The following is a 22218-nucleotide window of genomic DNA, read 5'->3' on the forward strand; positions in this document are numbered from 1 at the left end:
TGTGCTTCCTGTAGATGGTACACACTGCAGCTCCAGTCCGTATGAAGGATAAGGTCTCTCTGGGTGATATTACTGGCGGTATTTAGTGTGCACTCCTCATCGTTTGGAGATAACAGCTGTCTTGGGACAGCCAAATGCTCCATGTCATTGAGGCAGTTGCACTGGTCGGTGACATGGTCACCTGTTTCAGCTCAGTTCATTTCCTCCTCTTGTGAAATCGGATGTCTCTAACATTCGCGAACAGGGTCCCCGGCCCACGCAAAACAGTCAGCTGAGCAACATTGAGAAGAACACATGGACACTGTAGGGAGAGGCAAGAGCGGTTCATAGAAACATAGAAGATAGGAGCAGGAGTAGGCCATTCAGCCCCTCGAGCCTGCTCCGCCATTCAATGCGATCATGGCTGATCATTCAAGTTCAGTACCCGGTCCCTGCTTTCTCCCCATACCCCTTGATCCCTTTAGCCTTAAGAAATATATCCAACTCCTTCTTGAATATATTTAATGAATTGGCAACTACTGCCTTCTGTGGTAGAGAATTCCACAGGTTCACCACTCTCTGGGTGAAGAAATTCCTCCTCATTTCTGTCCTAAAAGGCCTACCCCTTATCCTTAGACTGAGACCCCTGGTTCTGGACTCCCCGACCATCGTCACAGCAGAGCAGAGCAGAGCTCCACCACCCGAGCCCCAGGCTGGAGCCCAAATCTCAGAGATGGGCCCACTTCCATCATGGGCCACGATGTCAATCCCTGCGAGGGTGTATCCGCCCCCGCCCCCGCCCCCAGCCTGACCCAATCTGCCCTTTCTAAGATAAAGTGGCTCCTCGCCATTCCACCCAAAGTGTCCCTGAGGCCCGGCTGGGCTGAAGCGAAGTTCTTGTCGAACTGGAGCCACTGGGGAATGATGGGTCACATGACCTCCTGCTGCCCCGCCCCCAGACCCCAGCCATTGGTGGCCCGACACGTCCATCATAGCGGCACCGAGTCCTCCGAGCCAATTGGAAGGTGAACAGACTCTTCGGTAGCCAATTGGATGATTCTTGACTGTCAGTCAAATTTCCGCCTTATCCATCGCCAATATTTTTATAACTAATAAACAGAAGTCTTCAGAAAATGATGATAAGCACAATTTGTTTTAAATGCCCAGTGATTGTTCTCCCGGGTTTTGCTCGCAACAGTGGAGGTTTGACGACCCGCGACCTCGCTGGGACCGGCGACCCTACTCCAGCAAAGGCTTGGGGCCCCCAAGGGACCGAGACCAGGTCTCAACAAGCGAGGCCTTCCCGGATAAAGCATGGAAATTCCCCCTCGACGGGAGAGGGGAGAAGATCCATCCACAGCCCCACCCCCACCCTCTTAAAGGTCCGGTCTGGGGAGGCTGCAGTACCTCATTGCCGGTAACGGTATCGAGCACCAACAGGCCGTGAAAACCACCCACTGTAAGTGGTGAAGGGGCCAAGTTAAATTGCCCAAGGTCAGAGCTGGTCAGCTTGTGTCCCTGCGGTGTAACTCTGGACCGAACACTTCCACCCGGGAGCACGTTATCGATTTTGCCAACCCCTCAAGTTAACTGATCAGCAGCAACAGTTTCATTCATGCATACTGGGAACAATGCTCCCCCTGCTCACAAGCTGCTCATAGAATCATAGAAAGTTACAGCACGGAAGGAGGCCATTTCGGCCCATCGTGTCCGCGCCGGCCAACAAAGAGCTATCCAGCCTAATCCCACTTCCCAGCTCTTGGTCCGTAGCCCTGCAGGTTACAGCATCCCAAGGGCACATCCAAGTACTTTTTAAATGTGGTTAGGGTTCCTGCCTCTACCACCCTTTCAGGCAGTGAGTTCCAGACCCCCACAACCCTCTGGGTGAAGAAATTTCCCCTCAAATCCCCTCTAAACCTTCCACCAATTACTTTAAATCTGTGCCCCCTGGTTTTTGACTCCTCTGCTAAGGGAAATAGGTCCTTTCTATACACTTTATCTAGGCCCCTCATAATTTTATACACCTCTGTAAGGTCTCCGCTCAGCTTCCTCTGTTCCAAAGAAAACAGACCCAGCCTATCCAGTCTTTCCTCATAGCTAAGATTCTCTATTCCCGGCAACATCCTTGTAAATCTCCTCTGTACCCTCTCTAGTGCAATCACATCCTCCCTGTAATGTGGTGACCAGAACTGCACGCAGTACTCTAGCTGAGGCCTAACTAGTGTTTTATACAGTTGAAACATAATCCCCCCGCTCTTGTATTCTATGCCACGGCTAATAAAGGCAGGCATTCCGTATGCCTTCTTAACCACCTTATCTACCTGGCCTGCTACCTTCAGGGATCTGTGGACATTTACTCCAAGGTCCCTTTGTTTCTCTACACTACTCAGTGTCCTACCATTTAATGTGTATTCCCTTTCCTTATTAGCCCTCCCCAAATGCATTACCTCACACTTCTCCGGATTGAATTCCATTTGCCACTGTTCTGCCCATCTGACCAATTTATTGATATCTTCCTGCAGTCTACAGCTTCCTTCTTCAGTATCAACCACACAGCCGATTTTAGTGTCATCTGCAAACTTCTTAATCATACCCCCTATATTCAAGTCTAGATCATTGATATATACCACACAAAGCAAGGGACCTAGTACTGAGCCCTGCGGAACCCCACTGGAAACAGCCTTCCAGTCACAAAAACACCCATCAACCATTACCCTCTGCTTCCCATCTCCGAGCCAGTTTTGAATCCAACTTGACACTTTGCCCAGGATCCCATGGGCTTTTAACTTCGTGATCAGTCTGCCATGTGGAACCTTATCAAAAGCCTTGCTAAAGTCCATATACACTACATCAAACGCACTACCCTCATCTACCCTCCTTGTTACCTCCTCAAAAAATTCAATCAAGTTTGTCAGACACGACCTTCCCTTAACAAATCCGTGCTGACTATCCTTGATTAATCCGTGTGTTTCTAAATGAAGATTTATCCTATCCTTCAGAATTCTTTCCAGTAATTTTCCCACCACCAATGTTAGACTGACTGGCCTGTAATAGAAACATAGAAGATAGGAGCAGGAGTAGGCCATGCGGCCCCTCGAGCCTGCTCCGCCATTCAATGAGATCATGGCTGATCATCCAAATTCAGTACCCTGTCCCTGCTTTCTCACCATATCCCTTGATCCCTTTAGCCTCAAGAAATACATCCAACTCCTTCTTGAATATATTTAATGAATTGGCCTCAACTGCCCTGTGTGGCAGAGAATTCCACAGGTTCACCACTCTCTGGGTGAAGAAATTCCTCCTCATTTCTGTCCTAAATGGCTTACCCCTTATCCTTAGACTGTGACCCCTGGTTCTGGACTCCCCCGCCATCAGGAACATCCTTCCTGCATCCAGTCTGTCTAGTCCTGTTAGAATTTTATAAGTTTCAATGAGATCCCCTCTCATTCTTCTAAACTCTAGCGAATATAAACCTAATCGACCCAATCTCACCTCATACGTCATTCCTGCCATCCCAGGTATCAGTCTGGTGAATCTTCGCTGCACTCTCTCCATGGCAAGAACATCCTTCCTCAGATAAGGCGACCAAAACTGCACACAATACTCAAGGTGTGGTCTCACCAAGGCCCTGTATAACTGCAGCAAGACATCCTTGCTCCTGTACTCGAACCCTCTCGCTACGAAGGCCAACATACCATTTGCCTTCTTAACCGCCTGCTGCACCTGCATGCTTGCCTTCAGCGACTGGTGCACAAGGACACCCAGGTCTCGTTGCACTTCCCCTTTTCCCAATCTATTGCCGTTCAGATAATAATCTGTCTTCCTGTTTTTGCCACCGAAGTGGATAACCTCGCATTTATCCACATTATACTGCATTTGCTATGCATCTGCCCAATCACCCAACCTGTCCAAATTGTACTGGAGTTCCTCTGCATCCTCACAGCACACACGCCCACCCAGCTTTGTGTTGTTTGCAAACTTGGAGATATTACATCTAGTTCCCTCGTCTAGATCATTTATATATATATATTGTGAATAGCTGGGGTCCTAGCACCGATCCCTGCGGTACCCCACTAGTCACTGCCTGCCACTCGGAAAAAGACCCGTTTATTCCAACTCTTTGCTTCCTGTCTGCCAACCAATTCTCTCTCCAAGACAGTACCTTGCCCCCAATCCCATGTGCTTTAACTTTACACGCTAATCTCTTATGCGGGACCTTATTGAAAGCCTTCCGAAAGTCCAAATACACCACATCCACTGGTTCTCCCTTATCTATTCTACCAGTTACATCCTCAAAAAATTCCAGTAGATTAGTCAAGCACGATTTACCTTTTGTAAATCCATGTTGACTTTCATAGAGTCATAGAGTTTTACAGCGCAGAAAGAGGCCCTTCGGTCCATCGTGTCTGCGCCGTCCATCAATCCCTGTCCAGTCTAATCCCAGCATTTGGTCCATAGCCTTGTATGCAATGGCATTTCAAGTGCCCATCCAAATGCTTCTTGAATGTTGTGAGGGTTCCTGCCTCTACCACCCTTTCAGGCAGTGAGTTCCAGTTTCCAACCACCCTCTGGGTGAAAAAGTTCCTCCTCAAATCCCCTCTAAATCTCCTGCCCCTTACCCTGAATCTATGCCCCCTTGTTATTGACCCCCCTACTAAGGGGAAAAGTTCCTCTTTATCTACCCTATCTATGCCCCTCATCATTTTGTACACCTCAATCAGGTCCCCCCTCAGCCTCCTTTTCTCCAAGGAAAACAACCCCAGCCTGTTTAGTCTTTCTTCATAGCTGAGGCGCTCCATCCCAGGTAACATCCTGGTGAATCTTCTCTGCACCCTCTCCAAAGCAATCACATCCTTCCTATAGTGAGGCGACCAGAACTGCACACAGTACTCCAGCTGTGGCCTCACCAGCGTTTTGTACAGCTCCATCATAACCTCCCTGCTCTTATATTCTATGCCTCTGCTAATGAAGGCAAGTATCCCATATGCCTTTTTAACCACCTTATCTACCTGTTCCGCTGCCTTCAGGGATCTATGTACATGTACACCAAGGTCCCTCTGACCCTCTGTACTTCCTAGGGTCCTACCACTCATTGTGTATTCCCTTGCCTTATTTGTCCATCCAAAATGCATCACCTCGCACTTTTCCGGGTTAAATTCCATTTGCCACTTTTCCGCCCATCTGACCAACCCGTTAATATCGTCCTGTAGCCTGAGGCTTTCCTCCTCGCAATTTACCACCCCACCAATTTTCGTGTCATCCGCGAACTTACTGATCATACCCTTTACATTCTCATCCAAATCATTAATGTAGATCACAAACAGCAAGGGACCCAGCACCGATCCCTGAGGTACCCCACTGGACACAGGCTTCCAGTCACAAAAGCAACCTTCGACCATCACCCTCTGCCACTCAGCCAGTTTAGGATCCAACGCGCCAAGGCCCCCTGGATCCCATGGGCTCTTACCTTCTTGACCAGTCTCCTATGCGGGACTTTGTCAAAAGCTTTACTGAAGTCCATGTAAACCACATCCACAGCATTTCCCTCATCCACACACCTAGTCACCCCCTCGAAAAATTCAATCAGATTGGTCAGACATGATTTACCCTTGACAAAGCGATGCTGACTATCCCCGATTAATCCTTGCCTCTCCAAGTGGAGACTAATTTTGTCCCTCAGAATTTTTTCCAATAATTTCCCTACCACAGATGTTAGGCTCACTGGCCTGTAATTCCCTGGTTTATCCCTGCTACCCTTCTTGAATAATGGTACTACGTTAGCTGTTCTCCAGTCCTCTGGTACATCCCCTGTGGCCAGAGAGGTTCTGAAAATTTGTGTCAGAGCCCCTGCAATCTCCTCCTTTGCCTCACACAACAGCCTAGGATACATCTCGTCCGGGCCTGGGGATTTATCCACTTTTTGGCCTGCTAAAACCGCTAGTACCTCCTCCCTCTCGATGCTAATATGTTCAAGTATGTCACAGTCCCCTTGCCCGACTTCTATGTCTACATCGTCTTTCTCCATAGTGAACACAGAGGCAAAAAATTCATTTAAAACCCCACCTACTTCATCTGGCTCTACACACAGCTTGCCACTTTCGTCCCTAATGGGCCCTACCCTTTCCCTGGTTATCCTCTTGCCCTTAATATACTTATAAAACATCTTAGGATTTTCCTTTATTTTGCTCGCCAGTGTTATTTCATGGCCCCTCCTCGCCCTCCTAATTTCCTTTTTAATTATGCCCCTGCACCTTTTATACTCCTCTAGGGCTTCCTCCGTCTTTTGTACTTTTGTAACTGCCAAAAGCCCCCCTTTTTTTCCTAATGCATTTTTGTATATCCCTTGCCATCCAAGGTTCCCTTTGCTTGTTGGTCCCACCCTTGACCTTTACAGGAACATGTTGGTATTGTACTCTCTCTATTTCCCTTCTGAAAGCCTCCCACTGTTTTGATGTGGATTTTCCTATAAGTAGCTGCTCCCAGTCCACTTTGGCCAGATCCTGCCTTATCTTATTAAAATCGGCTTTGTCCGATCCTATCACTGTTTTCCAAGTGCTCTGCTATTACATCTTTTATAATGGACTCTAGCATTTTCCCCACTACCGATGTCAAACTTACCGGTCTATAATTCCCCGTTTTCTCTCTACCACCCTTTTTGAATAGTGGATAACATTAGCTACCCTCCAATCCATGGGAACTGTTCGAGTCTATAGAATTTTGGAAGATGACCAGCAATGCGTCTACTATTTCTAGGGCCACTTCCTTAAGTACCCTAGGATGTAAATTATCAGGCCCTGGGGATTTATCAGCCTTCAATCCCATCAATTTCCCTAACACCATTTCCCTACAAATACTGATTTCTTTCAGTTCCTCCCTCTCATTAGACCCTGTGTTCCCCGACATCTCTGGGAGGTTATTTTTTTTTTACTCGGTCTATCCTTTTCTCCCTTTTTAAAGAAGGGTACCACATTAGCAGACCTCCAGTCCTCCGGCACCACACCTGAAGCCAGAGAGGATTGAAAAATGATGGTCAGGGCCTCTGCTATTTCCTCTTTTGCTTCACTTAACAGCCTGGGATACATTTCATCCGGGCCTGGGGATTTATCCACTTTTAAAGCTGCTAAACCCCTTAATACTTCCTCTCTCACTGTTTATTTCATCTAATATTTCACACTCCCCCTCCCTGATAGCAATGTCTGCTTCGCCCCTCTCCTTTGTGAAAACAGACGCAAAGTATTCATTAAGAACCCTACCGACGTCTCCCGCCTCCACACACAGATTACCCTCATGATCTCTAATAGGCCCTACCCTTTCTTTAGTTATCCTCTTACTCTTAATATATCTATAAAACATCTTTGGGTTTTCCTTGATTTTACTTGCCAAGAATTTTTCATGCTCTCTCTTTGCTTTCCTAATATCCTTTATAATTGCACCCCTGCACTTTCTGCACTCCTCTAACGATTCTGGAGTATTTAGCCCTCGGTATCTGTCATACGCCTCCCCTTTTTATCTTTATTCTACCTTGTATGTCTCTAGGCATCCAGGGGGCTCTAGATTTGTTAGTCCCACCTTTTTTCTTTTAAGGGCACATATTTGGTCTGAACCCTCCGGATCTCCTCCTTGAATGCCTCCCACTGCTCTGACACTGATTTACCTTGAAGTAGCTGTTTCCAGTCCACTATGGCTAAATCCCTTCTGAGCTTAGCAAAATTTGCTTTTCCCCAATTTAGAATTTTTATTCCTGGCCTAACCTTGTCCTTTTCCATAATTACCTTAAATCTAACGGAATTAGGGTCACTAGCACCAAATGCTCCCCCACTGATGCGCCTTCTACCTGCCCAGCTTCATTCCCTAAAACTAAGTCCAGAACCGCCCCCTCCCTTGTTGGGCTTGCTACATACTGGCTAAAAAATTCTCCTGGATGCATTTTAAGAATTCCGCACCCTCTATACACTTCACACTAATTTTATCCCAGTTAATATTGGGGTAGTTGAAATCCCCCTACTATTACTGCCCTATAGTTTTTGTACTTCTCGGATATTTGTCTGCATATTTGTTCTTCTATCTCCCTCTCACTGTTTAGGGGTCTGTAGTACACTCCCAGCAGTGTGATCGCCCCTTTTTTGTTTTTCAATTTGACCCATATGGCCTCGTTTGATGATCCCTCCAACATATCATCCCTCCTCACAGCTGTAATAGTTTCTTTAATCAATACCGCGACCCCCCCTCCCTTTTTACCTCCCTCTCTATCCTGTCTGAAAATCCTGTAACCAGGAATGTTGAGTTGCCATACCTGCCCCTCTTTCAGCCACGTCTCTAATAACTATAATATCATAGTCTCAAGTATCTACCTGTGCCCTCAGCTCATCTGCCTTGTTCGCTATACTCCTTGCATTGAAGTATATACCATTTAGTACAGGCAAACCTCCTTGTTGACTACTATCAAGCCCTTGATTCCTCTGTCCTTCCAATTTACTTTCTATGTTTTTGTTTTCCAATTCCAGTTTTTCTTCCCTCCCTATTGACTCTATACTTAGGTTCCCATCCCCCTGCCAAGCTAGTTTAAACCCTCCCCAACAGCACTAGCAAACCCTCCCGCGAGGATATTGGTCCCGTTCCCGTTGAGGTGCAACCCGTCTGGCTTGTAGAGATCCCACCTCCCCCAGAAATGGTTCCAATTCCTCAGGAATCTAAAGCCCTCCCTCTTACACCATCTCTCCAACCACACATTCATCTGCTCTATCTTCCTATTTCTGTACTCACTACAACATGGCACTGGGAATAATCCGGAGATGACTACCTTTTGAGATCCTGCTTTTTAACCTCTTCCCTAGCTCCCTAAACTCTGCCTGCAGGACCTCACCCCTCTTCCTACCTATGTCGTTGGTACTGATATGGACCACAACCTCTGGCTGTTCACCCTCCCCCCTCAGAATGCCCTGCAGCTGTTCAGTGACATCCTTGACCCTGGAACCAGGGAGGCAACATACCATCCTGGAGTCATGTCTGCGGCCGCAGAAACACCTGTCTGTTCCCCTAACTATTGAATCCTCTATCACTATTGCTCTCCCTCTCCTCTTCTCCACCCCCCTCCCCCCCCTGCCTGTACAGCTGAGCCTTCCATGGTGCTGTGGACTTGGCTCTGGCTGCACTTCCCAGAGGAACCATCGCCTTCACCAGTACTCAGCACCGAATATTGGTTGGTGAGCAAGATGGGCTCAGGGGATTCCTGCACTACCTGCCTGGTCCTCCTCTTCTGTCTGATGGTCACCCATTCCCCTCTGCCTGCACACTCTTAAGCTGCGGGGTGACCACCTCTCGAAACGTGCTATCCATGTAGCTCTCAGCCTCGCGGATGCACAGCAGTGACTGCAGCTTCCGCACAAGCTCCATAACCCGGTGCTCGAGCTGCTGTAGCTGGCGACACTTCCCGCACATGTGGTCGTCCAGACCACGGGAGGTGTCCAGGACTTCCCACATGGCACAGGATGTGCACTGCACGGGTGTGAGCTGCCCTGCCAGACCTCTAATTAACAGATTGTTTACTAACCCAGCTGGAATAAACTTAAAACTTTAAGAAAGCCAAGTAAAAACACTAACCAGATACTCACCAATCAGCTCCCTCTTTTTGAACGTTTAGTTTTTAATCCCGGCTCGTAATTTAAACCAATGCCCAAGATAAAGAGAGAAATACTGACCAACCAATCACTTCCCTGCTTTCCTGTGACGTCACTCCTTGTTTTTTGGACTCCTGGATTGTTTTCCTCTCTGCTCCAGTTCCCGGCTCGGTCCGTTCCTCCTCGGCTGCTCACAGTGAGTTCAGGCCCCTCTCCGACCCCGCTCTTTATTTACTGGCCTCTGCTCCAGTTCCCGGCTTGGTCCGCTCCTCCTCTCGCAGTGAGTTCAGGCCCCTCTCCGACCCCGCTCTTTATTTACTGGCCTCTGCTCCAGTTCCCGGCTTGGTCCGCTCCTCCTCTCGCAGTGAGTTCAGGCCCCTCTCCGACCCCGCTCTTTATTTACTGGCCTCTGCTCCGGTTCCCAGCTCGGTCCGCTCCTCCTCTCTCAGTGAGCTCAGGCCCCTCTCCGACCCTGCTCTTTATTTACTGGCCTCTGCTCCGGTTCCCGGCTCGGTCCGTTCCTCCCCAGCTGCTCACAGTGAGTTCAGGCCCCTGGAGAAGGCACCGTGCAGCAAACTTAAAGGGACCGCGCACAAAATAAAAAAATTAGAGGAAACATTGACTGAGAGGCCTAGTTTTTTGGGTTTGTGTCACTGTGGCTCAGTGGGCAGCACTCTCGCCTCTGGGTCAGAAGGCCGTGGGTTCAAGTCCCACTCCATAGACGTGAGAACAAAATCTAGGGTGACACTCCCAGTGCGGTGCTGAGGGAGAGCTGCACTGTCGGAGGTGCCGTCTTTCGGATGAGACGTTAAACCGAGGCCCCGTCTGCCCACTCGGGTGGATGTAAAAATCCCATGGCACTATTTGAAAGTGCAGGGGAGTTCTCCCCGGTGTCCTGGCCAATATTTATTCCTCAATCAACATCACTAAAAAAAAACAGGGTCGGTAACCAGAGGACACAGATTTAAGGCAATTGGCAAAAGAGCCAGAGGGGAGAGAAGCAGAAATATCCCTTAACTTGGGTGGAATTACCACTCGGGATCCACACATCAAGGTCCCCCGGCACACTGACAGCTGTTCTCTCCTTGTCGAGAATGCTGGCAACAGTGAGTCGCCATGTGCTGGCCATCCCTTCACCGTCAAATCATATACCCGAGACAGTGTCGGGTCATTTCGGATTTTCCTTTTCGATACAAGCGTTAGTTACCGGTAGGTATTCAACTATAGTCGAATGGAATATTTCGACAGGATCCACTGCTGGTGCTTCCTCCGCAGTAGGCAGTGGCAGGCGTGATAGCCCATCAGCATTTCCATGCTGTTTCGTGCCCTTATATTCAATCTCATAGTGGTGCGCCCCTAGAAAAAGTGACCATCTTTGTAGTCGTTGCGCAGTCATCACCGGAACGCCCTTCTTCGGATTAAAAATGGAGACAAGAGGCTGGTGATCAGTCAGCAAGGTGAATTTCTGCCCGTGCAGATAGTGATTGAACTTTTTCACTCCCCACATTAGGCTGAGGGCCTCCCTGTCAATCTGGGCATAGTTACGCTCGGCTGAGGTTAGTGATTGTGACGCAAAGGCTATTGGCCTCTCTGAGCCGTCCGAGAATTTGTGCGACAGCACCGCTCCAATGCCATAGGGTGACGCATCACATGCCAACCGAATTGGTAATGCCGGGTTGTAATGGACCAATACCTCTTTCGATGTGATTCGTGTTTTGCTCTTCTGGAAAGCTCGTCTACATTCATCACTCCACTTCCATGGCACCCCAGTTTGCAGTAGGGTGTTCAGTGGCTGTAGTATTGTAGACAAATTTGGCAAGAACTTATGGTAGTAGTTAACCAGCCCAAGGAACGACCTCAGTTGTGACACATTTTCTGGTGCTGGAGCCTTGACTACTGCCTCAATCTTCTCTGGGGACTTATGTAATCCCTCTTTATCGATAACGTGGCCACAATACGAGATCTGTTTTCTAAAAAACTCGCATTTGGGGCAGTTAGCTCGGAGCCCATATTCCTGCAATCTAGTGAGCACCTGCTCCAGGTTGGCAAGGTGATCACTGTCATTTTCGCCCGTGACCAGGATGTCGTCCAAATAACACTGGGTCCCTGGGATCCCCTGCAGGACTTGTTCCATTGCCCTCTGCCAAATAGCCGGAGCTGATGCTACCCCGAATACCAGCCGGTTGTATTGGTAGAGACCTTTATGGGTGTTGATTGTGAGGTATTTTTTTGATGCTTCTTCTACCTCCATTTGCAGATACGCCTGGGCCAGATCAATCTTAGTGCAGCGTTTCCCTCCAGATAGCGAGGCGAAAATATCTTCAATCCGCGGAAGTGGATATTATACGGTGTGAAGGACCGGGTTCACTGTTACCTTAAAGTCCCCACAGATGCGAACCTTCCTTGGTTCCCCAGGCGTGCTGCTCAACGACTTTTTCATCACAGGGACGATGGGAGTAGCCCACTCGCTCCAGTCTACCTTGGACAGTACACCTGAACGTTCCAGACTCTCCAGCTCTGCTTCGATGGCTGGGCGGATCACATAAGGTACCGGCCTGGCCTTAAAAAATTTTGGGCTTGCGTTTTCTTCAATTTTAATCGTCGCTGTCATGCCTTTTAGTGTTCCGAGTCCTTGCTGGAACACTTCTTTCGCGTCAGTTAGGATCTTTGACAGTCGCCCAGGTGTGACGTCGTCATCCTTTTTGTCAGCCACAGTCAGTGCCTGTATGGAATGCCAATCCAGTTGTATTTTCCGGATCCATTCACGTCCCAGTAATGGTGGTCCTCCATCTTGCAATACATACAGGTCTAGTTTTGGTGTTTCCTTACCATTATATATAACGGTCACCCTTATTTTTCCTTTGGGGTAGACTTTTTGCCCCGTGTACGTCTTCAAAATAATTTTTGTGTCTCTCAAGGGTATGTGTGAGAATAGCCGCTCGTAGTCCCGTCAGTTTATGACTGTTAGGGCTGATCCTGTGTCCAATTCCATCTTTACCTGGACTCCTGCTATCTTGAGAGTGACTCAAATGGTTCGGTGATCCTCCGTTGTGATCACATGTAGTTTCAGATAACTCCGTTCCCTGTTTTCGGAGTCGTTATCACTCTTTTGTTCGTCTGAACTATTCTCCGTCATCTTATGTACCTTCTTGTACTTTTCTTTGATAGGTTTCTTATTGCTGGTTTTCTTTCCCGACCTGCAGACTCGTGCTATGTGTCCTACTTTTCCACACTGTCTGCACACTTTGTCTTTGAACCAGCAATCATTCTGGTCGTGTGTTGATCTGCCGCAGCGATAGCACTTCTCTGTTCCATATGGCATTTCGTTTGTGCCATATTCTTGCGGTCTCTGTTGTATCTCTGCAGCGCCCCGTGCTGCTGCTTCATATGATACCGCAATGCTGAAAGCCTTTTCCAGCGTAAGGTCCTTTTCAGATAAAAGCCGTTTCTGGGTTCCTTCACTTTGAAGCCCACACACAAACTTGTCCCTTAAGATATCTGCCAGTCCCGCTCCAAACTGGCAGTGTTTCGATAGTTTGCGCAGTTCTGTTAAATAATCAGCATTGCTTTCATCCTTATGCTGGATCTGTTTGTGAAACTTGAATCTTTCTGCTATCAGCAGCGGTGTGGGGTGATGCGCTATCAATTACTCATAAAAGACTGAGAGTTAGAAGAGTAACTAAAGGCTTTTATTAACAACAGAATGGAGGTCTGCCTCGCGTGGTCGACCGGTCCAGGATACAAAGGGCTGGGGAGCAGTCACCTTTATACTAGGACCTGTGGGAGGAGTCAGCCGAGGCATGCCCAGGCATGTACACAGTGGAATACAAACAGGACAAACAGGAATACAAACAGTGGTTTACCACATGGGGTTTAAATGTTCCTTTAGTATCGTTACTATGTCTTCAAAACTCTTTTCCATTGGCTTCGTTGGGGTTACTAGATTTCGTAATAAACCATACGTCTTTGCACCCATTAAATTTAACAATACCGACGCTTTCTTGTCATCTGACACCTCACTTGCCTTGCAGTACACCTCTAGTCGTTCGACATATGTAGTCCAATCTTCGACTTCATTGCCAAATGCGGTGATACTGCCACTCTTTGGCATTTTGGGTGTGGTTTAAAATGGCGTCTCCCAATGGCTTAAAATGGCGTCTCCCGTGCTTTCCTTCCTCCCCCGCTGCTGCCAACGCCGCTCCCGGCGGTTCTCGTGGCAATGGCGGCGCCCTGTAGGTTTCGCGCGCTTCTCCTGCGCTGCTGCCAACCCCGCTCTCGGCGCTCCTCGTGGCAATGGTGGCGCCTCGCGGGTTTCTGCGCGTCTCTCTCTCCCTCTCTCTGATGCTGCTCGGCCCCTGAACACCGGCTGCGCCCTGTGCGCTCTGCCCTCTCTCTCCCCCGTCGACGCTGCTCGGCCGTTTGCTGTGCCGCTCGGTCGGGCTCTAGCCCGCCGCTGTCCGGGAAGGGTCTGCGCACTACCTGTTGCCAGCCCGTTTCGCTGGACCACCTCGACTGGAAAGCCAAGCCTGGCTCTCGACAGCCTTCCCCGCAATTCTCGAGTCTCTGCTGGATGACTCGGCGGTTGCCCGTGGTCGACGCCCGAGTCTCTGGCCTTGACCTCCAATCCACTGATCTCCAGGAACGAATCCCCGGGAGGTGATGCAGAGTTGCAGGTAGGTTCGAACTTGCCTCGTCGTCAATGTTGTGTCTGTGTATAATAAGACACAGACTGCAGGAGAATGGTACAACAGGTGTTTACTCAACGTGGCTCGCAGTAGAACTGATCTGTACAGATTACTACTCAGGGCTATATACAGGTGTGGTCGCTGCTGGTACTGCAGTATACATGAGCTGTAAAAGATAGTTCCCCACTTAAAGGTATATACATTACAGTTGTGATCTGGAATGCGCTGACTGAAAGGGCGGTGGAAGCAGATTCAATAATAACTTTCAAAAGGGAATTGGATAAATACTGGAAGGGGAAACATTGCAGGGCTCTGGGGAAAGAGCAGGAGAGTGGGACTGATTGGATTGCTCGTTCAAAGAGCCGGCACAGACACAATGGGCCTCCTTCTGTGCTGTATCATTCGATAATCTGCTCATTATCACATTGCTGTTTATGGGAGCTTGCTGTGTGTAAATTGGCTGCCGCGTTTCCTACATTACAACAGTGACTACACTTCAAAAAGTACTTCAATGGCTGTAAAGCGCTTTGGGACGTCCTGAGGGGGTGGAAGGTGCCGGAGAAATTGAAGTTCTTTCTTTAATCTGGTTGCTTTTCAGCAAAGGTAGAATTTTATTTATTTTTTTGCAAATGAGCGGGGAAGTTGTTGAATTTGAGTTTGGTGAAATGACATGAACCGTGACTGAGGGCCCGTGTCTAGCTGTTAATGTCTCACTCTCAGTCTCGACCTGGAAGGTAGTGACACACAGCATTCATCGAACAGGCGCCAAATCCATCTGGTGGACAGATGTTATGTATGGACTTTGTGTTCGGTGAACTCCAGCCTAATGGGGAGAGGAATTTTAGACTAAACAGTGGAGCAAAGTATGTGGCTGAAGACAATATCCCTTTTCAGTACATGTCATTATAACAGAAGTAAGACGGAAATCTCCAGCCAGTGAGGCTGCAGCCTTCGACTACCCGTTTTAAACTGATGTGTGTTGGGAAGGTGCCAGGCAGTGCAGGGGTTAACAGATGAAATTGCTCTCTGAGCAGGGACAGACTAAGGAATTGGAATGTCCTTTTATTCATGAGTGATGATAAATAATTAGACAATCTTTTAGCTTTCTGTCTGATTCTGTGATGAACCGGCAGGCCAGTGTTGAAGCCAGTATTGTCTGGGACTGGCGCGGGGCGACTGGTTTCAGCTCGGAGATGATTGCCTGCTTTGGAGAAAAACATAGGAAATGAAAAGCACATGGGTGATAAGCTGGTGTTACTGGGACTGCCAACCAATCGTCTGACGCACTGTGTTAACTGGAAGAGGACTTGAGTCACTCAGCTGCACTGCTGGAAGGTGCCAGACAGTCGCAGACATTACTGCACAACAGATTTCTACACCGGGGGAAATAGAGGGACCCGTTAACCATCAGCCCGTCCCGTCCTGCAGTGCAGAGTGTGTTATTGACTTGAGTAATAAAACCCCTCCCTGCACTTACTGTGTGGTGTTGGTGACGGGTGTGACAATGTGTGTGGTGCCAGTGACTTTTTTCTTAGCTGAGAACAGGGCAAAAAATACTGATGCCTTCGACACCGTTCCTTCAATTCGCCCTCCTAGCCACCGATTCACAGGAAGTTGGCACTTGCCGAGGGGAGAGCACTAACCACAACTTGAGTCACAAAGTCCATTTACCCAAACTTGGTTAGTTCACTGAGAGCACTTTGTATCCAGTGCGGTTCACTGGGAGCGCTCTGTACCCAGTGCGGTTCACTGGGAGCGCTCTGTATCCAGTGCGGCTCACCGGGAGCGCTCTGTATCCAGTGCGGCTCACCGGGACCGCTCTGTACCCAGTGCGGCTCACCGGGAGCGCTCTGTAGCCAGTGCGGCTCACCGGGAGCGCTCTGTAGCCAGTGCGGCTCACCGGGAGCGCTCTGTAGCCAGTGCGGCTCACCGGGAGCGCTCTGTAGCCAGTGCGGCTCACCGGGAGCGCTCTGTAGCCAGTGCGGCTCACCGGGAGCGCTCTGTAGCCAGTGCGGCTCACCGGGAGCGCTCTGTAGCCAGTGCGGCTCACCGGGAGCGCTCTGTACCCAGTGCGGCTCACCGGGAGCGCTCTGTACCCAGTGCGGCTCACCGGGAGCGCTCTGTACCCAGTGCGGCTCACCGGGAGCGCTCTGTACCCAGTGCGGCTCACCGGGAGCGCTCTGTACCCAGTGCGGCTCACCGGGAGCGCTCTGTACCCAGTGCGGCTCACCGGGAGCGCTCTGTACCCAGTGCGGCTCACCGGGAGCGCTCTGTACCCATTGCGGCTCACCGGGAGCGCTCTGTACCCAGTGCGGCGCACCGGGAGCGCTCTGTACCCAGTGCGGCTCACCGGGAGCGCTCTGTACCCAGTGCGGCTCACCGGGAGCGCTCTGTAGCCAGTGCGGCTCACCGGGAGCGCTCTGTAGCCAGTGCGGCTCACCGGGAGCGCTCTGTAGCCAGTGCGGCTCACCGGGAGCGCTCTGTAGCCAGTGCGGCTCACCGGGAGCGCTCTGTAGCCAGTGCGGCTCACCGGGAGCGCTCTGTAGCCAGTGCGGCTCACCGGGAGCGCTCTGTAGCCAGTGCGGCTCACCGGGAGCGCTCTGTAGCCAGTGCGGCTCACCGGGAGCGCTCTGTACCCAGTGCGGCTCACCGGGAGCGCTCTGTACCCAGTGCGGCTCACCGGGAGCGCTCTGTACCCAGTGCGGCTCACCGGGAGCGCTCTGTACCCAGTGCGGCTCACCGGGAGCGCTCTGTACCCAGTGCGGCTCACCGGGAGCGCTCTGTACCCAGTGCGGCGCACCGGGAGCGCTCTGTACCCAGTGCGGCTCACCGGGAGCGCTCTGTACCCAGTGCGGCGCACTGGGAGCACTCTATCTTCCGCGGACTGCCTGGTGATTGGCCCAGTTTAACGGTATTTATACAGCGCCTTTCACCACCTCCGGATGTCCCAAAGCGCTTCACAACCAATTAATTTGTTTTGCAGTGTAGTCACTGTCGTAGGAAACACGGCAGCCAATTTGCATACAGCAAGCTCCCACAAACAGCAATGTGATAATGACCAGATAATCTGTGTTTTTTAATTATGTTGATTGAGGAATAAATATTGGCCCCAGGACACCGGGGAGAAACCCCCCTGCTCCTCTTCGAATAGTGGCCGTGAGATCTTTGACGTCCACCTGAGAGGGCAGACGGGGCCTCGGTTTAACGTCTCATCCGAAAGACGGCCCCTCTGACAGTGCAGCGCTCCCTCAGAACCAGGGGCCACAGCCTCAAGATAAAGGGTAGGCCATTCAGGACTGAGATGAGGAGAAATTTCTTCACACAGAGGGTGGTGAATCTTTGGAATTCTCTACCGCAGAGGGTTGTGGAGGCTCAGTCATTGGGTATATTCAAAACAGAAGTCGATAGATTTCTGACTAGTAAGGGCATCAAGGGATATGGCGATAGGGCCGGTGAATGGAGTTGAGGTAGAAGATCAGCCATGATCTCATTGAATGGTGGAGCAGGCTCGAATGGCCGACTCCTGCTCCTATTTCTTATGTTCTTAGTACTGCCTCTCCGACAGTACAGCGCTCCCTCAGTACTGCCCCTCCGACAGTACAGCGCTCCCTCAGTACTGCCTCTCCGACAGTGCAGCGCTCCCTCAGTACTGCCCCTCCGACAGTGCAGCGCTCCCTCAGTACTGCCCCTCCGACAGTGCAGCACTCCCTCAGTACTGCCCCTCCGACAGTGCAGCACTCCCTCAGTACTGCCCCTCCGACAGTGCAGCACTCCCTCAGTACTGCCCCTCCGACAGTGCAGCGCTCCCTCAGTACTGCCCCTCCGACAGTGCAGCACTCCCTCAGTACTGCCCCTCCGACAGTGCGGCTCTCCCTCAGTACTGCCTCTCCGACGGTGCAGCGCTCCCTCAGTACTGCCCCTCCGACAGTGCGGCGCTCCCTCAGTACTGCCCCTCCGACAGTACAGCGCTCCCTCAGTACTGCCCTTCTGACAGTGTGGCATTCCCTCAGTACTGCACGAGAGTGTCAGCCTAGATGTTTTGTGCTCAAGTCTCTGGAGTGGAACTCTGAACCCACAACCTTCTGATTCAGAGGTGAGAGTGCTGCCCACTGAGCCACAGCTGATGCTGTCACCAAAATGCAGCCCTGGAGAGACAGGATCTAGTAGAGCCACCTCTACTTCCAATCTTGCCCCCACTCACCTACATGTGTAGCCATCAGTCTCTGCCATCCTACAAGCTGCAGATGCCGGACCTGAATTGAAATTTTCAAAACCGCGATCAATAGACTTTTGTTGTGTAAGGGTATCTAAGGAAGTGGCACCAAGGCGGGTAAATGGAGTTGAGGTGCAGATCAGCCTTGATCTAATAGAATAGCGGAGCAGGCTGGAGGGGCTGAATGGCCTCCTCCTGTTCTTATGTTGTAAGGCTCCACTTAGATTGCGTTTGGTAAGGCTGGGAGTCCATGGCCGAATCTTGGGCTTTATCCAGGATTTGTACTGCAGCTTCAAGAGATAAGGTTGTTTGCCATCACCCATCTAATCCAATGATGTGTTGGATGTTGTTATAAGGGATGAATTTGGAGTTACTGCTCCAGGCAGTTCTCAAAGCCTTGTGGCATTTTGTTTCACAGATGACACTTGTTGAGGGAGTCCTATGAGGATCTACTTCACTTTACTGGCCAAGCGATGGGGTGAGGTAGTGGGTACCCCCTAGTGTGCTGGTAGAGCATTGCACAGCTCGAGGGATCTCCAAGGTATTGATTGCAAGCTGCAGGAGGCATCTGCCTCAGTGTGGACTATGTGGGTATCTGGAGGTTCTGGACATAGTCCTTTAAGGCATTGGATTTTGCTCAACTTCCTTCAATAATTTTGAACCCAATGCAGGTTCAGCTTTGGCGTATGATTCAGTCTAAACTTCCTCATGGTTCAGAACTCCTGGGTGTACAATGGAAGGGTTCGACTGGCCCTTCTGTCAGATCCAGGACCAGACTGAGGTTGATTTGTGATGAAGCGAAAGTGGCTGTGGGGAGGGAGGGAGGATGCGGCCTACACAGGCCTGTATCGGGTACCCACCAGAGAGAATCGGCTTCACAGTGGTCAGTAAGCTTGGTATTACATAGGATATATGGTGCAGAAACAGGCCATTCGGCCCAACCAGTCCACGCTGGCACTGGACTTGGACATCAAAGAAGACGTGCTACTGGGAGCTGAGATTCTTCACACTCCGCTCTCTCTTACCCTGCAAGGCAATGCCTCATGGGTGGAATGGTCCTAGCTGGCCAACTGGGAGAAGGTTCCCAGTGCTGACAGCCAGTGTCGCTCTCTGTCGATGTTTCAGGTCTAAGACTCTTCCTCAGGACATGAAGTCCTGGTCTTAGACCTGAAACATTGACTGACTGACTTCTGTTTCTTCATGGATGCTGCCTGGCCTGCTGAGTAGTTCCAGCTTTCGCTGTTTTCCGGTTTGCTGTGTCTGCAGTATTTTTATTTTTGAACACTTGGCTTCAATTCCACACCTAGGAACAGATTTTTCACCTACACCAACTCCATTTACGTATAAACTTTTATATCTTTCCATAAAGCTCCTGCTGTCTCTGCACCATGACTGTCCTGTCTGGGTGTCTGTATTGTTTTCTCATTGGTTATTCGGTTATTCTCCCTGACTGGTTAAATCTTCTTTCTGATTGGTTACGCAGTTCCTTTCTATTTCCTTCGCCAGTCATATTCTTTTCCTCCAATTTCAATTTTCTCCCAGTTTTAAAATTAAAAAAAAATTCTACCAAAAACCTTGTAGCAAAAAACGGCAAATGCTGTGAGCCACAGAGTGATGGTGTGAACCGGGGCCAGGCTCGGCACAGTCTTGCTGGCGGTGTGAACCGGGGCCAGGCTCGGCACAGTCTTGCTGGCGGTGTGAACCGGGGCCAGGCTCGGCACAGTCTCGCTGGCGGTGTGAACCAGGGCCAGGCTCTGCACAGTCTCGCTGGCGGTGTGAACCGGGGCCAGGCTCGGCACAGTCTCGCTGGCGGTGTGAACCAGGGCCAGGCTCTGCACAGTCTCGCTGGCGGTGTGAACCAGGGCCAGGCTCGGCACAGTCTCGCTGGCGGTGTGAACCGGGGCCAGGCTCTGCACAGTCTCGCTGGCGGTGTGAACCAGGGCCAGGCTCTGCACAGTCTCGCTGGCGGTGTGAACCGGGGCCAGGCTTGGCACAGTCTCGCTGGCGGTGTGAACCGGGGCCAGGCTCTGCACAGTCTCGCTGGCGGTGTGAACCGGGGCCAGGCTCGGCACAGTCTTGCTGGCGGTGTGAACCAGGGCCAGGCTCTGCACAGTCTCGCTGGCGGTGTGAACCGGGGCCAGGCTCTGCACAGTCTCGCTGGCGGTGTGAACCGGGGCCAGGCTCTGCACAGTCTCGCTGGCGGTGTGAACCGGGGCCAGGCTCTGCACAGTCTCGCTGGCGGTGTGAACCGGGGCCAGGCTCTGCACAGTCTCGCTGGCGGTGTGAACCAGGGCCAGGCTCTGCACAGTCTCGCTGGCGGTGTGAACCAGGGCCAGGCTCTGCACAGTCTCGCTGGCGGTGTGAACCGGGGCCAGGCTCTGCACAGTCTCGCTGGCGGTGTGAACCAGGGCCAGGCTTGGCACAGTCTCGCTGGCGGTGTGAACCGGGGCCAGGCTCTGCACAGTCTCGCTGGCGGTGTGAACCGGGGCCAGGCTCTGCACAGTCTCGCTGGCGGTGTGAACCAGGGCCAGGCTTGGCACAGTCTCGCTGGCGGTGTGAACCGGGGCCAGGCTCTGCACAGTCTCGCTGGCGGTGTGAACCGGGGCCAGGCTTGGCACAGTCTCGCTGGCGGTGTGAACCGGGGCCAGGCTTGGCACAGTCTCGCTGGCGGTGTGAACCGGGGCCAGGCTTGGCACAGTCTCGCTGGTGGTGTGAACCGGGGCCAGGCTCGGCACAGTCTCGCTGGCGGTGTGAACCAGGGCCAGGCTCGGCACAGTCTCGCTGGCGGTGTGAACCAGGGCCAGGCTCGGCACAGTCTCGCTGGTGGTGTGAACCGGGGCCAGGCTCGGCACAGTCTCGCTGGCGGTGTGAACCAGGGCCAGGCTCGGCACAGTCTCGCTGGCGGTGTGAACCGGGGCCAGGCTCGGCACAGTCTCGCTGGCGGTGTGAACCAGGGCCAGGCTCGGCACAGTCTCGCTGGCGGTGTGAACCGGGGCCAGGCTCGGCACAGTCTCGCTGGCGGTGTGAACCGGGGCCAGGCTCGGCACAGTCTCGCTGGCGGTGTGAACCAGGGCCAGGCTTGGCACAGTCTCGCTGGCGGTGTGAACCGGGGCCAGACTCGGCACAGTCTCGCTGGCGGTGTGAACCGGGGCCAGGCTCGGCACAGTCTTGCTGGCGGTGTGAACCGGGGCCAGGCTCGGCACAGTCTCGCTGGCGGTGTGAACCGGGGCCAGGCTCGGCACAGTCTTGCTGGCGGTGTGAACCGGGGCCAGGCTCGGCACAGTCTCGCTGGCGGTGTGAACCGGGGCCAGGCTCGGCACAGTCTCGCTGGCGGTGTGAACCGGGGCCAGGCTCGGCACAGTCTCGCTGGCGGTGTGAACCGGGGCCAGGCTTGGCACAGTCTCGCTGGCGGTGTGAACCGGGGCCAGGCTCGGCACAGTCTCGCTGGCGGTGTGAACCGGGGCCAGGCTCGGCACAGTCTCGCTGGCGGTGTGAACCGGGGCCAGGCTCGGCACAGTCTCGCTGGCGGTGTGAACCGGGGCCAGGCTCTGCACAGTCTCGCTGGTGGTGTGAACCGGGGCCAGGCTCGGCACAGTCTCGCTGGCGGTGTGAACCGGGGCCAGGCTTGGCACAGTCTCGCTGGCGGTGTGAACCGGGGCCAGGCTCTGCACAGTCTCGCTGGCGGTGTGAACCGGGGCCAGGCTCGGCACAGTCTCGCTGGCGG

At 51.8% G+C, this 22218-nt stretch overlaps 1 protein-coding gene across 2 annotated transcripts in view; it reads left to right on the forward strand.

Annotated features, from left to right (window-relative positions):
• The window catches only part of abtb3b (ankyrin repeat and BTB domain containing 3b), a 234491-nt gene that overhangs the window by 69252 nt on the left and 143021 nt on the right, over window positions 1-22218 (forward strand). The gene's annotated exons all lie outside the window — the stretch shown is intronic.

The sequence above is a fragment of the Somniosus microcephalus genome, chromosome 16 (genome assembly GCF_052327205.1).
Source record: "Somniosus microcephalus isolate GS21.2 chromosome 16, FLI_Smic_1.0, whole genome shotgun sequence".
Classification (NCBI taxonomy): Eukaryota; Metazoa; Chordata; class Chondrichthyes; order Squaliformes; family Somniosidae; genus Somniosus; species Somniosus microcephalus.